Source organism: Salmo salar, chromosome ssa16, assembly GCF_905237065.1.
Source record: "Salmo salar chromosome ssa16, Ssal_v3.1, whole genome shotgun sequence".
NCBI classification, from domain to species: Eukaryota; Metazoa; Chordata; class Actinopteri; order Salmoniformes; family Salmonidae; genus Salmo; species Salmo salar.
Genome location: NC_059457.1, coordinates 49,452,472 through 49,466,894, shown reverse-complemented (window position 1 = coordinate 49,466,894; position 14,423 = coordinate 49,452,472).

Below are 14,423 nucleotides of genomic sequence, written 5' to 3'. Positions count from 1 at the left end.
CATGATAACAGAGTATGACGTGAATCCGATTCACTACCTCTTACTGAATCGTTAGGTTTCTTGGTAGTACTGAGAATTTGATAAATTAGGTTGTCATTGTATAGAGCAGGGGTATTCAACTCTTACCCTACAAGGTCAGGATCATGCTGGTTTTCTGTTTTACCTGATAATGAATTGCACCCACCTGGTGTGCCAGGTCTAAATCAGTCCCTGGTTAGATGAGAACAATGAAAACAAATAGTGGGACTGGCTTCCAGGTCCAGAGGTGAGGGGTCTAGAGTCTGAAGCCAACCAAATGGAACCCAAAGGAAGTTGTTTGCCACTAAATACATGGTATACATTTGAACAAGCTTACTATGTATCAGGTAATAACTGAAGGTGCGACTGTGACAATCCCACACTCAATCATAGCCGGCCTAATCTCTCCCATCAACCTAAGTTCATAAATAGCAAGTGAAGATATTGTACAGTCAGTGGGCCTTCTCCGTGATCTAAGGCTTTGGCCCAAGGCCTCAGTAATGTTGTATGTCAGGCCTGGTAAACGAGAGAAGAGAAGGGTGGGAGAGAGGCTGTACGAATGTTTCTCCTCTCAGTAAGGAGCTTTCTGACAGCTAGGATGCAGCAGTCCATGAGTCAGACTGAACACATCCACATCAAAGCACATTTTGTACCGCCGGGAACAATACTGTACAATACAATACTGTACCCTAAACGCAACCCGAACCGTAACCGTACACCTATTTCCAGGAGTGTATGGAGGACGGTTCCGCATGATGTGTGCTGAAATGTTTTACATATTTTTTTTATTTCACCTTTATTTAACCAGGTAGGCTAGTTGAGAACAAGTTCTCATTTGCAACTGCAACCTGGCCAAGATAAAGCATAGCAATTCGACACATACAACAACACAGAGTTACACATGGAATAAACAAAACATACAGTCAATAACACAGTAGAACAAAAGAAAACAAAAAGTCTATATACAGTGAGTGCAAATTAGGTAAGTTAAGGCAATAAATAGGCCATGGTGGCGAAGTAATTACAATATAGCAATTAAACACTGGAATGGTAGATGTGCAGAAGATGAATGTGCAAGTAGAGATACTGGGGTGCAAAGGAGCAAGATAAATAAATAAATACAGTATGGGGATGAGGTAGGTAGATAGATGGGCTGTTTACAGATGGGCTATGTACAGGTGCAGTGATCTGTGAGCTGCTCTGACAGCTGGTGCTTAAAGCTAGTGAGGGAGATAAGTGTTTCCAGCTTCAGAGATTTTTGCAGTTCGTTCCAGTCATTGGCAGCAGAGAACTGGAAGCTGTTTTTTGACATAAATATGAACTTGATTGAACAAAACATGCATGTATTGTATAACATAATGTCCTAGGACTGTCATCTGATGAAGATCATCAAAGGTTAGTGCTGCATTTAGCTGTGATTTGGGTTTATGTGACATATATGCTTGCTTGGAAAATGGCTGTGTGATTATTTGTGTCTATGTACTCTCCTAACATAATCTAATGTTTTGCTTTCGCTGTAAAGCCTTTTTGAAATCGGACAATGTGGTTAGATTAACGAGAGTCTTATCTTTCAAATGGTGTAAAATAGTTGATTGTTTGAGAAAATTGAATTGTGGTATTTTAATTGGTTTTGTATTTCGCGCCGTGCGATGCCATTGGCTATTGGCTAGGGGTTCTGCAGGCGGAACGTCTGTCCTCAACAGGTTAACTTGGCTTTCGAAGACCTTAGAAAGACAGGGTAGGATAGATATAGGTCTGTAGCAGTTTGGGTCTAGAGTGTCACCCCCTTTGAAGAGGGGGATGACCGCGGCAGCTTTCCAATCTTTGGGAATCTCAGACGATACGAAAGAGAGGTTGAACAGGCTAGTAATAGGGGTTGCAACAATTTTGGCAGATAATTTTAGAAAGAGAGGGTCCAGATTGTCTAGCCCAGCTGATTTGTAGGGGTCCAGATTTTGCAGCTCTTTCAGAACATCAGTTATCTGGATTTGGGTGAAGGAGAAATGGTGGGGGCATTGGCGGGTTGCTGTGGAGGGTGCCCTGCAGTTAACCGGGGTAGGGGTAGCCAGGTGGAAAGCATGGCCAGCCGTAGAGAAATGCTTATTGAATCTCAGTAGGCTCATTATGCTATGAAGCATAATCACTGGTTGTAAAACACAGAGATCAATCTAGAACCGGGACGTTACGTTGATGAAGAAAATGGAAATGAGAGAAAGAGAATAGGCTGTTTTCGCTTCATGCAACGTTGCTCATATCAATTTGTGTGCGTGTGTGTGGTGTGTGCATGTGTGTGTGGTGTGTGTGTGCGTGTGTGTGTGTGTGCCTATAAATTGATCTGGATGCGGATGTGTGCGCAATCCGATGCAATAACCATCAAGCCCATATGAGATGACTGTTTGATTAAAGTAACAGCCAAAGATGACTAAGATTCACTGGTGCAACACAGAATTGTATGTACAGCATGATATAAAGTGCTTTGAGAAAGTATTCACACCGCTTGACTTTTTCCACTTTATTTTTGTTTTACAGCCTGAATTTAAAATGGATTAAATTGAGATTCTGTGTCACTGATCAACACACAATATCCCATAATGTCAAAGTGGAATTACGTTTTTAGAAATGTTAACAAATTAATGAAAGATGAAAAGCTGAGTCAGTAAGTATTCAACCTTTTTGTTATTGCATGCCTAAATACGCCTAAATAAATTCACAATTAAAAATGTGCTTAACAAGTCACATAAGTTGCAAGGACTCACTCTGTGTGCAATAATGGTGTTTAACGTGATTTTTAAATGACTACCCCCTCATCTCTGAACCCAACACATACAATTATCTGTATGATCAGTCTAGCAGTGAATTTCAAGCACAGTTTCAACCACAAAGATCAGGGAGGTTTTCCAATGGTTCGCAAAAAAAGGGAACCTATTGGTAGATGGGAAAAAATAAAAGAATCAGACATTGAATATCCCTTTGAGCATTGTGCAGTTATTAATTCCACATTGGATGGTGTATCAATACACCCAGTCACTACAAAGATACAGGGGCCCTTCCTAACTCAGTTACCGCAGAGGAAGGAAACTGCTCAGGGATGTCACCATGAACCCAAAACAGTTACAGAGTGTAATGGCTGTGATAGGAGATAACTGAGGATGGATCAACAACATTGTAGTTACTCCACAATACTAACATAAATGACAGAGTGAAAAGAAGGAAACCTGTACAAAATACAAAAATATTCCATAACATGCATCCTGTTCGCAATATGGAACTAATGTAATACTGCAATAAATGTGGCAAAGAAATTAACTTTTTGTTCTGAATACAAAGCGTTATGTTTGTTGCAAATCTAACGCAACACACCACTGAGTACCACTCTTCATATTTTCAAGCATGGTGTTGGTTGCTTTAGGTTATGGGTATGCTTGTCATCAGTGGCATGTATTCATGGAGGCCAAGGGAAGTCAATCTTCCCCCAAAAATGTACAAATACAAAAATTCAAAAGCATATAAAATACTGTATCTTTCGTCTTTCTGTGCTTCATAATTTCCCTTCAATTCGCAAGAGGCTGAATGTATCTCACTGGAGAAAGCATCCGAGCGAGAGAAACAGTGCCCCTCTGTCTCTGTATGTGTAGCCCATCTATCTGATGCTATCTGGTCAGAAAGAGTGTGACATTGTTGCTGCCTGTAGCATTGATTGCAAGGGAAGCCAGCGAGCATTTAGCCTCCCTTGATAAAAAAGTATAAATAATAGCAAATCAGCGTTGAGCTAAACTGAGTGAGCTCAACTGTGAATGGTCCTGGCACACCAAAAACAAGTGTCAAGGGAAGCCATTTTGTATCTGTGTCACACTCTTCAAAATGAGCGGACCAAGGCGCAGCATGTCTTGAGTTCCACATCTTTATTTAAGTGAAACTAGAAACAAAACAACAAAACTTACAAAGAACGTGAAGTCGTAGTGTCACAAGCACATACACAAACAAACAATATCCCACAACCCAGGAGGGAACAATGGAGAACTTAAGTATGATCCCCAATTAGAGACAACGATAATCAGCTGCCTCTAATTGGGAACCAAACGAAGTTCACCAACATAGAAAATTTCAACTAGAACACCCCCTAGTCACGCCCTGACCTACTACACCATAGAGAACCAAGGGCTCTCTCTGGTCAGGGCGTGACAATCTGACTTCACACCAATCACATCACATCAAAATGTCATTGATAGAAAAAACATTGTGTCGTTGTCCTCTGGTGGCTATGTAGCTAAAATTGTCTCCTTCTTAAATTAGCCATGGAGATAGGGATTTTGACTTGTGGTTTTACTAAATTCTCCATACTGGCCAATGGTTATAACGGCGATTCTGATCCAAACATAAATTCACACATTGTGTAGTAGGCTAATTTGAACTAGCTGACTCATCGTTGCCCATGAAAGGGAGTTAGGCTAGCGAGCAAGCATTTTAGCCAGGTACCCTAGGACAACAAAACTAAAAGCGCGAACTGTATGACAGAGTCATAGACCGTTTCGGAAACATGAAAGAGGATGATGGCATTGGGGTTTCTCTACAAGTAGGGTGAGTCAACATGTTTTCTACTTGCATGAATACACACACACACACACACACACACACACACACACACACACACACACACACACACAGAAATCAGAGCCATGGACAGCTACATCATATTTAGCATATGTTGATCGGACTAAAATGTTTTTGGTATCTTTTAGTTGTCACTGTATTAGACTAAACAGAGGTGATTTGATGATGTTGAAATGTTGAAGTTGAAATGGTGCTGGAATAGTGGAGGCATCTCTTGTTTTCTTTGCAACTTGCGGTAACTCCATGGTTTAAAAATCAATAGTTGTTTTGTAGTCCGAAAACATTGGAAAAATTAACTTGCTTTACCATGCTGTAATTGCATGTAACTGCTTCCCCAGTGATTTTACCCACGCACTGCAACTGCTTGTCATCGGCAGGGACTAGGGAGTTTTTTTTTGGATCAAAACAGGCAAAATCCAAGAGGAAAACTTGGTTCAGTCTGTTTTCACCTTTCAGCAGGACAATTACCTAAAACACAAGGCCAAATATACACTGGAGTTGCTTACCAAGACGACATTAAATGTTGCTGAGTGGCCTAATTACAGTTTTAACTTAAATTGGATTGACAATCTATGGCAAGGCTTGAAAATAGTTGTCCAGCAATGATTAACAACTAACTTGACAAAGCCTGAATAATTTTTTTAAGAACAATGGGAAAATATTGCACAATCTGAGTGTGAGCAAAGTTCTTAGTCTTACCCAGAAAGACACAGCTATAATCGCTGCCAAGTTAATTGTAAAATTTGTTGACTCAGGGGGTTGAATACTTATCTAATCAAGATACAATAGTGTTTTATTTCCCTTAAAAAATAACAAATAATTTTTCTTCCACTTTTCCAGTATTTTGTGTAGATCGTTTACAAAACATGACAATTCAATCAATTTGAATCCCACTTCGTAACACAACAAAATGTGGAAAAAGTCAAGTGGTGTGAATACCTTCTGAAAGCATGGTAAAACAGCTTTTCTAATGGGATATAAGGTAGATAGATTTATCTCCATATCAATAGAGAAAGGAGATGCATCAAGACTTGAGAGAGCCGGGGCCTTGGCAACAGGCACCTTGCACAACACTTGGTTACTAGGGTTTTTTCAGGCGAGGCAATCAATAGTGCTCTCAGGAGGGAGGTGTCTACAACATGCTGCTGAAGCCTTAATGGTGGGCAACAACAAACAGCACAATAGTGACAGATTTCCAAAAACACTTTGGATGTCACGTCCTGACCATGGTAAGCTGTTATTTTCTATGTTAGAGTAGATCAGGGCGTGACAGGGGGGTTTTCTAGTTTAGTATTTTCTATGTTGTTATGTTCTAGTTTTGTATTTCTATGTTGGGCTTTGTTTGAGATTATCTCCAATTAGAGGCAGCTGGTCATCGTTGTCTCTAATTGGAGGTCATATTTAAGTTGGCGTTTGTCCCACCTGGGTTTGTGGGAGATTATCTTTGAGTCAGTGTATGTTTCACCTCTGCGTCACGGTTTGTTGTTTTTGTCATTCAGTTTATTTATGTATTGCATAGTTTCACAGTGTAAATAAAATGTGGAAAGACACACACGCTGCACTTTGGTCTGCTCCTCCTTTCGACAACCGTGACATTGGATAACATCCTAGGTAGTAGGATGTGATATAGTGATACGGAGGTCAGCTGTTTGTTCACCCTTACCCACCCGCAATTCCCAATAACCCATCCACAACGGCTATATGTGAAAAGTTAAATTCTGAGGCCCTTACCTGACCCTGGCCCGCAAATATAGAAAATGTGCTGTACAGTCAGATATGGTGGAATTAGTTTTTGACGGGCCTTTTTTAGATAGGCCTATGTTTCTGATGATAATTTCCAACATTTTTGTTAGGCAACTTCCTTAAAACCTGTTGGGGCTAGGGGGCAGTATTGAGAAATTTTGAAAAAAATATGTGCCCATTTTTAACTGCCTCCTACACCAACTCAGAAGCTAGGATATGCATACTATTAACACATTCGGATAGAAAACACTCTGAATTTTCTAAAACAGTTTCAATGGTGTCTGTAAGTATAACAAAACTCATATTGCAGGCAAAAACCTGTGAAAAATAGATTAAAAAAAATGTGAATTTTGTGACTGTACTATTTAGTGTCATTGTTTTATAGATACCATAGTGAGAAAGGATTCATTTCGCAACTCCTACGGCTTCCACTAGATGTCAACGATCTTTATAAAGTTGTTTGAAGCGTCTATGATAAACAGAGAGCAAATTAGAATGCTGGGAAGTTGACATGTCGTCACTTCATTTTTTTGCGCCTGCGCATAAATCTGAGAAGCGTGAGTTTGTCATAATTGTTTATCTAGACATAGGATAGGTTGTGTGAAAATATTACTGATGTTTAACGTTAAAAATGGACCAAAAGATTAATGCTAAACAACGTTTGACATGTTTGAACGAACGTAAATAGATTATTTACTAGGTTTTTTAGCTTTTCGGCGTGATTTTACACCCCCCCCCACCACGTTTTGTGGGAGCATAATGAACGCTAACTACTTGGTGTTATTTGGACATAAATTATGAACTTTGTCAAAAGAAACCACATTTGTTCTGGACCTGGGATTCCTGGCAGTGCCTTCTGATGGAGATAATCAAAGGTAAGGGGATATTTACAATGTTATTATCGATATTAGATGATGCTAACTGTATAGCATAGCTTATTGTTCTTAGCATAGCACCCCGTTTATTGCAAAATGTGATTTCCCAGTAAAGTTATTTTGAGATCTGGCCATTCGGTAGCAATTACGAGATGATAATATATTATTCTTTGAATGACAATATTATAATTTACCAATGTTTTCGAATAGTAATTTTGTTATGTTCACCGGAAGCATTTCAGAGAAGAAAGAAATCTGAATTTCACGCTACTGTAAAATGCTGTTTTTGGATATAAATATGAACTTGATGGAACAAAAAATGCATGTATTGTATAACATAATGTCCTAGGAGTGTCATCTGATGGAGATTGTCAAAGGTTGGTGCATAATTTTAGCTGGTTTCTGCTTTTGGTGACGCCTGACCTTGAATTGAAAATGGATGTTTGTACTTTTGTGGCTATTGTTCTGTCCTAACATAATCTAACTTTATGCTTTTGCCGTAAAGCCTCTTTGAAAATCGAACAATGTGGTTAGATTAAGGAGATGTTTATCTTTTAAATTGTGTAAAATAGTTGATTGTTTGAGAAATTGAAATTATTAGATTTTTGATGTTTTGAATTTCCAGCCTTGTTAGCAATCCCGACTCGGGGTTCGTTGCTAACCTGTAGCCCCAACAGGTTAAAATTACATGGGTATGCATGCAGCTTCTCTTCTGTCATTACTTGTTGCCCTAGAAGACTAAATAATCTCTTGCTCACCAGAATAATGTTATACATTGATAGAAGGAATGCTTCAATCTAGCTGATGTCAGTAAAGTTTGTTTTCTCTTCCTATTTCATCTCTGCTTCTCTCACACAGAAAATACGTTTAGGGACTGGGTAGAAAATGCAATAACAAAAAAAACTAGAAAGATTTTCTGTGCAAAATTTCCAAATTACATCAGTTTGACTAGTTTTAAGGAAATTAAAAGCCGATATAACGACCAAACATGTTTTTGATACGAATTTCGTTTGGCTTGGATGCATATTTTATGTGGTTGAAACACTATCAGCTTGAATGATGCTGATAAAGATAGCACCTTTATAGATGGTCCCTAACCTGGCATTCATTCTCTCAAGATGCTGAAAGAAAGAAATAATATATGAGTCAAAATGTACATTTGGTGCATAATTTTACTGCAAGAAATGCTATTATATCAGGCTATGTGAGAGGTTATAGACTTACAGTCAGCATCCAGATTTCAGTTAGTCTACTATTCCATTTAGGCTAACCCATCTGAAAAATACTGTTCCCTTGACGTGCCATTTGGAGTCCCCGTCTTGTGACTGACGAATTTGTATATCGCCTCACAATCACCACACATAACATAGACTGCTATCATCCTCTTTTACCACTTCACCAAATCTTTCCCAAACATTCGACTACTGTTCTGACCACAACTACTTATTTTCAGCTCACCATTTTGCAGCTTTTCATTAATTTAATTAGACCCCAACATTGTCCATTTCGACCTCATTGGATCAACGTTAACCTTTTCTGCCCAAGTTTCCTAAAGTATTTGTCAGCTGGTGTGTATTTGTCAGCTGGTGTGTATTTGACAGCTGGTGTGTATTTGTCAGCTGGTGTGTATTTGTCAGCTGGTGTGTATTTGTCAGCTGGTGTGTATTTGTCAGCTGGTGTGTATTTGACAGCTGGTGTGTATTTGACAGCTGGTGTGTATTTGACAGCTGGTGTGTATTTGTCAGCTGGTGTGTATTTGTCAGCTGGTGTGTATTTGTCATGCCTCAGTTAGGCCCTAAGCTGAGGCTACACAGTAACGCCAGATACAAAAACAAAATAAAAAACTCAACTGCACAGTAATTAGACATTCATGGATTTTTAATTCATTGTTTTCTCTTTATTCAACCCACCCGCACTTCATCCACACAATATTTCATGACCCTAAAACCGCCTGCGCCGCAGATATAGCCACAGGGACTGCGGGTTATGAGTCAACCTGCACATCACTAATGTGAAAGTAGTAATTCACACAGGATTTAGAGAACAGGGATTTAAAAAGCAACTTCTCAGTCGTAAAGTCAGTCTCGTCCAAAAACTGAGATTTGTGAGATGATAGGAAACAATGGTGTCACAGAATGAAGGGTCAGTTTTCCTTGGGTTGGATTTATTTTAATCCTGCCCACAGCTGGCAGCACTCAAGTTATTCTAAATTCAGAGCGCAGCTGCACACGTCCCTATCATAATGCCCATGGTCAATTTGGATTGCCATTTGATACCCCTATGGGGTACATCAGTAAATTACACAATGTACATGGGACAATATTTTAAAAGGTCAATGGCTCAACATTTCAATGACTTCAAAACCTCAAACCAACTTTACATTTTAGAAATGCATATACAAATATTGAAAGGATTTAATGAGACAACTGAAATATGTGCAACATGAAAACATTGTCCCACTTACATTGTGTCTGTTACGGCTGTCGAAAGGAGGGGACCAAAGTGCAGCGTGGTGAGTGTTCATGATAATTATTTAATAATACCAAACACTTTAAAAAAAGAAACAAAACGAAAGCCAACAGTTCTGTCAGGTCACATAATACAAAACAGAAAACAACTACCCACAAAAACCAGGTAGGAAAAAGCAGCCCAAGTATGGCTCCCAATCAGAGACAATGATAGACAGCTGCCTCTGATTGGAAACCATACCCGGCCAAAACATAGAAATAAAATACATAGAATACCCACCCCATATCACACCCTGACCTAACTAAACAGAGAAAAACGGCTCTCTCAGGTCAGGGCGTGACAGTGTCGTTTATTGAAGGTCCATAACTATCCAAAGACAAACCAACTTTGCCACTGTTGCGCACCAGCCGGCTGACACTAATTGGCAAAATAATTTAGCTAAATCTTCCAAACCTGTGAACACACACAAGAGACACCCACATGAAAACCACACCCCGAAATCAACTCACGTTTGAATTAAGTCATGGCCGCCAGCATTTCATAATGAACCAAATGTAAAACAAGTCCAAATCAGGAAGTGCTGTCTCCCTTTAAGCTATAAACTGCAGATATCTTTGTTAGAAAGAATACTATATTTCCATTGACATAGTGATTCTGAATGTAAAAAGAAAAGGCTCAACTTACCCCACTCTCCCCTATACGTATTGATGGTGTACCTACTGACAGGTCAGTACTGCAGTTGAAAACATTAGTGCAAGGTCTGAGATTAACTGAAAAAAGTGGGGAAATAACTGGTTGAATTATACAACGACTGTAGGCTACCTCTGTTTGGGAACAATTTACATTGAATTGGGAATGCTTAACACTATCAATTGAGCATATTTTTGGAAAACTTGTCAAATGCATCAGACTTTAATGTGGGTAAGATCACATTTGTGTGTGCAGTGTGCATAGGACCTACTTCCAGCATTCCTAGGCATAATTTTAACACACAAAGCAAAACAGTGATAATTGCACGAGTAGAAATTGAGGGAGAGGTGTGGAGAATGTATGTGAGGTGCAGCAAGCCTGCTATATTTGTGCTTTGTTCTGCGTGCCTCCTCAGGGCCAGGAGTCATGGATCACACTGGCAGGTGTGCTAAGAACACAGATTACATGCTAACAGCGACCAGATTCTCCGGCATGATTACATCACTGAAATACTCAAGCTGTGATGCTCTCTCCGCCGTTCTTCCCAGACAGAGAGCTACTCCACTAGCCTGGCTTCTCCATCACACGTCCCCCTCTGCCCCCTCTTAGTTGTCCCCCTTTGCTAATCAATGTTTTCTGCTTGCGCCTACTCTATGGAAAGGAGTAATCGTCCCAGAATATTTGATGCAAGAACTGTGAACACCATGTGCGCCTCACAAAAGATCTCATCCAACATCAAGAGGCCCATGTCCAGTTTGACATTGCACAGAAACTCAACAGGACCATTGGTGAGCAGACAAACCTCATTACAGCCATTTGATAATGACTGTGAGCTGAAGTCAGAGTCTGGAAAGCACTCAATCTCAAGTACATCTAAGGAACATCAACCATATATAGTAAGTGTGCTTCTTGAACAGAAGGTGTTTGCTTGGACACCTGGCAGGTTCTACCGAAGCATCCAGAACTTCCAAATAAACCTGTTGCACAAATTTGGACTATGAGGAACTAGTGTTCTGGATCAGCAACCACAAACTGAAGTTACATTGTGAGAAGAACAAACTGTCTGCTCGTCTGGCACGCTGACAGAGGCACAAACATTGACAGTTGGAAATGGTTACCTTAAATGCCACAGTTTGAGAAGTATTGTAAGAAAGGGGAAAGTAGACATAGTACTGTAACCAATGACAACGTAGACAAAAAAAATATGTATTTACTTTTGTAACATTATATTCTTTGTTAAATGTATTTGTGTAATTACTTTTATTTACAATGTTATGTACTCTTAACATTGTTCCTGTCGATGCTGTCTGAAATTGTCACACCAGCCATTTCTTGGACGTCCTGGACCGTTCTCTCATTCGGGACATCCACAGGCATCGTCTGGACCGACCCGCACCTCGTCTCCAGGGTCATCGCCCCGCCTCGCAGGAGGGGGGTTACTGTCACACCAGCCTTCGCTTTGGCTCCCCCTCCTGTCCAGCTCAGGCGTTCGGCGTCGCCGGCTTTCTAGCTGCTGCCGAACCTACTGCTGGCAAACGCCCTTCACTCATCAACCCCGGACTTGTCTCATCATCATTACACACACCTGGTTCCAATCCCCACTCTGTCACTGTATATATACTCCCTCTATCGTTTCATTGTAAATGTTACTTGTTCTCCGAGAGGAATCTCTCCTATTTCCTGAGTACTTTATATGTTGCACTTTGAGTTCGCCCTGTGTCTTTTGGTTTATGAAGATATATTTTGAGCACAACAGTGTTTGGGTTTCGTCCCGCTTTGATCTATGGTGCTTTAAATAAGCTCAGTAGTTCTAAACCTGCGACTGCCTCCTGCCTACTCCTCTCTACACCAGTGACAGAAACCTTATATACAAATACATTTTATGGTCTGTGATTTAAACACCGTGCAAGACTAGTAACACAACTGCTATAGCCTTTTCTCAATTCTCTGGGCCAACACTAGGGGGACAGCCCACACTTTTTCTATTTTGAAAGTTGTGTAAAGTTAATAGTAGCACACTTTGTTACTTATTTCATCCAATAAAAACAACTACAAGTTAATTTACAATAACGTCATACAGTCCACTGAGCATTGATGTTTCCAAATCTGGATTATGAAAGAGAAAAGTGAAAGAAAATGCATTTTATGAATAATTAACTATGGGTGACAGGTCACATCTTGGCCCACTCTACATTTTAGATATCTGAAAATGAGTATTAGAACAAAGCTTTAACCTAAATTATTTATTTACAGTGTGTGTATGGCATACATTCCATACAGCTCAATGGTAAACAGGCCTGGTCCACAACAATAACATCCTAGACTACATGCTGTGAAGGACATATTGAAATTTACTGTGGGGGAGGGGTGGGCCAAAACATGGGAGGGGTGTCAAACTTTTTTTGTTGTTTTGGGGAGGGTAGTGCATTTTTTTTTGCCTAGTTTACATTTGCCGTTCTGCTCATATTTTCCCTATAAACAATGGCTTGACTTACCTTTGATATTAACCTAATAACGTTTAGAAACATTTGTGAAGGTTTGGTATGGTGTGGCTATTATTTAGCTACTGTAGGCCTGTGATATGAAGGCAGAGCGCCCCGGTGCTCCAACTGACTCCCACAGTTGAACTAAAGGAAACACTGAAATGGCATATTGTTTTTATGAAGATTTTAGAATATTCACATGAAAATCTGTCACCAATTGGATGGGAACCTAGCTATAGACACCCTAAAGACTCTGTCAAGTGCGCTAGTCCAGTGTCACTTTGATTATGCCTGCACATCATGGTTCACCAGCAGCCCCAAACATCTAAAGAATAAGCTACCAGCCAAACCAGCTTGTAAGAATTGTACTTAAACTCCCCCCTCATACTCATCTGGAGGTTGAAAATGTTTTCATCTCCATCTCGTAATGTGCCTGTATCTCTGTAATGTGTCTGTATCTCTGTAATGTGTCTGTATCTCTGTAATGTGTCTGTATCTCTGTAATGTGTCTGTATCTCTGTAATGTGTCTGTATCTCTGTAATGTGTCTGTATCTCTGTGATGTGTCTGTATCTATGTGATGTGTCTGTATCTATGTGATGTGCCTGTATCTCTGTGATGTGTCTGTTTCTATGTAATGTGTCTGTATCTCTGTAATGTGTCTGTATCTCTGTAATGTGTCTGTATCTATGTAATGTGTCTGTATCTATGTAATGTGTCTGTATCTATGTAATGTGTCTGTATCTATGTAATGTGTCTGTATCTATGTGATGTGTCTGTATCTATGTGATGTGTCTGTATCTATGTGATGTGTCTGTATCTTTGTAATTTTTACATGTATTTATGCAACAAATGGGACGATGATGGAAATAAGTCCCCGACTTCATTGTGCAATCCCCGGTCACTTAACAAAATCTTTGTGTATATCTATGTATTTTCTTTATACTGACTAATAAAATCAAACAATCAATCCAATCTGTGCAGCAGTCAATTGATGAATGGAAAGAGACATCAAAAAGTTGAATGACATTCAGAGACTGTTAAGCCAAGCCTTCAATACTGCATAAGCCTACAAGGTAGGGAGGGATATATTTTCTGTTTGTTGAGATTGATATAGGCTATTTATTGTGGTGTTGAAAACGCAAACCATGACATTGAAGTACCCTAAGTCGGTATGCTTTGTTTATTGGTTGTGTAGTGCATTGGCACAGAAATCTGCTGGTGGAAAATGTGTTGCAAATATTTTATATAATTATAAATATGGCATCAAAATGTTAAATCTGATTTCCCCCCAGCTGATTATTATCTGCAGCTGGCTCTGATCGTAGTGTAATGAAACCCGGCAGGTAGAGTGAGCTTGTCCATGGTGGTTTGTGAATCCTGAACCTTCTGGCCCATAGCCCTGCGTGGCATCGACTGTCACAAGAGCATGCTGAAGTGGCAAAGTCGATGCCCACATTTATAAACACATGGTCGCTATAGTTATTGTTATTTGTGGTTGTAAACATTATTTTGAGTTAATTCTATGATGGGGC